The sequence below is a fragment of the Erythrolamprus reginae genome, unplaced genomic scaffold (assembly GCF_031021105.1).
Source record: "Erythrolamprus reginae isolate rEryReg1 unplaced genomic scaffold, rEryReg1.hap1 scaffold_237, whole genome shotgun sequence".
NCBI lineage: Eukaryota > Metazoa > Chordata > Lepidosauria > Squamata > Dipsadidae > Erythrolamprus > Erythrolamprus reginae.
The window spans coordinates 37,501-40,000 of record NW_027248605.1 but is presented as its reverse complement, the minus strand read 5'-3'; positions in this window follow the sequence as shown (position 1 = coordinate 40,000).

Sequence of the window (2,500 nt, the reverse complement as noted above, 5' to 3'; positions counted from 1 at the left end):
GTCCAAGCGGGGCGCCGGCCGGGCGGAACGGGATCCCAGCGAGGGGGGAGCCCGGTCCCGGGCCTCGGCCGAAACCTGGCCGGCGGCCCCGGGTCCCCGGGAAGCTCCGCGGACGGTGCTCACACCGGTCTACCGGGCCTCTCCGACCCCGTGCGCCGGCGCGCCAAGCAAGCGTCTCGTTCGGGGACCTCGGCCGCGACGCGGCGTCTGGATCAACGGCCTCGGTTTGGCAGCTCGGGGCCGTCCGCGAACGGTAGGCGTACCGGTCTACCGGGCCTATCCCAGTCGTGCCCCTTGAGCGGGGATACCGTTCGCCGACCTCGGACCTCCACTCGGTCCCAGCGGGCCCCCGGGAAACTCCTCGGACGGTATTCGGACCGGTCTACCGGGCCTCTCCGACCCCGGCCGCCGGCGCGGGAAGGCGGCCTCTCGTTCGGGGACCCCGCACGGGCGCGCGGAACGGGAACGCGGCCTGGGCGGCGCCGGCGGACCCTGCCCGTCGACTCTGTGACGGCGCGGGGCCCCGGGGCCGTGCGCGGACGGTAGTCGTTCCGGTCTACCGGGCCTCTCCGACCCGGCGGCCGGCGCGGGAAGACGGCGTCTCGTTCGTACCCGTCGCGGGGAGCACGTGCCGCGTTGTGGGACCGTCCGCGAACCGGTCTACCCGGCCGATCCCAGCGCGGGCCGCGGGTGCCGTCGTTGCGCGGTAGTGGCCCCGGTCTACCGGCCTGAGCCGAGCGCTGACGGAAGCCTGGCCTGTACAGCTCCCGCCCCCCCCAGCCCCCTGTCCGCCTGTCTGTCTCTGTCTCTCTCTCTCTGTGGCTTGGAGTGTAAGGTGTTGAGGTTTGGTGACGGATTCCATTTCGTCTCCATCCATCCTTGCCATTGCTGAGACATGAATTCTCCACCACGATCTCCCAATGGGGATCGATTGAAGACGTGTGCAGCAAAGTCTTCGAAGATCTGAAAGGCCAGAGGATTTTTGTTTCGTTACATACGCAAAACCGTATCTAGGATAATTATCAAGCATAGTTAAGAAATACTTGAAAATTACCTTTAGTAGGTCGAAATGGACCGACAATGTCGGTATGAGCCCCCCCTCCCCCCCGAAAAAATAATAATAATAATAATCCGTGCACACAAACGTGTGGCACGTTTGCCAATAGGGGCTGCTTTGGATACCAACGGAACAATCCAAGTAAATTTCGCAACTACTACTATCAACCATTGACAAATTCAGGCATCTTGGATAAAACTGCAAAGGATGCATGGCCCAAACGACGATGCCAACGGTGAACACATCTGGAATGAAAAGATTAGTAGTTAGTCAGTACAGGTTTAACGTTTGCAACGTTATGCGGAACCTCAGGTTGGTTCTTTGATCAACCTTTTGAACTTCATCGGCTCTAGGAGCCTTCGTTTCTGCAGTAGCAACAGGTTTGGCTCTCTCTCTCTCTCTCTCTCTCTCTCTCTCTCTCTCTCTCTCTCTCTCTCTCTCTCTCTGCACCTTGGAACTTTTATACTTGCTTCAATTTTCATCTGGGGTTTTGCCTTTAAGTAGTAAACACCTCTAATTGGAAAAGCACGAGCAACAACTGTCTCGTTCTTGATAACGTGGAGTTCTTTTTCTAAGAGCATAAGTCTTCGTTTAGATGATACATACTGAGTAAGTTACTTGCAGCTTCCGGAATGTATAGAACACGTGGAATCGTTTGGTCTAATTCTTTTACGTAAGCAGTTTCCCTTCTCCTTCAACTTTGCATAGGTGATTTGACCCTGAATGTAGTTCTTTTATGTCAGTCTTACGTAGTTCTGTGAAAAGTTCTCTTTGGCAAGTAACGTGAAAAGCGGCTCCGCTATCTAAAGTCCATAAACGTCGGATGTCATGCTCTGGATCTGACTGTGGAACGTTGTTCGGGACCAAAGAACCGACGGAAGGACGTGGTTCACTTCTGGAACCTCGTTGAGATGATCTGTCGGAGTTGCTGGAGCTTCTGCGCCTGCCGCAGATTGAGAGCGTTGCGAATCAGGATATTGAGTGCGTTGGAAGTCTGTTCTCCTGGGCTGGTTGTAACCTGGATATAAGGTTCGGGAGGGAAGCGTTTCTGATAGGAAAGTGAACACAAGGACAAGGGGCCGCAATGTGAAGTTAGTTGAAGTTGGATAATTTCCCATTTTGTTTCGAGTTTCTTTTACGTCGGCGATGCTACAGTATCGCGAATGTGGCCGGTTGGATACCGGATGGAAAATGTTTCCTCTCTACATTATAGCCGGTGGGGGGAAATATCCATCCTTGGCCACTAAAAAAAAAATGGCTCGAAATACTAGCGGGTCGGGAAGGGGGAAAAAAGGGTCCTGACACAGCGGCTCGTCTCCTAGGTGACTGAACCGGTGAAGAAACCAGCCCTCCCTTTCCCATATCGGTCCCGGCGGTTGCACCGGCAGGCGTGGGTTTGCGTCGATGAACTTTAACTTACGCTGGCATGGCCAGCCACGAATC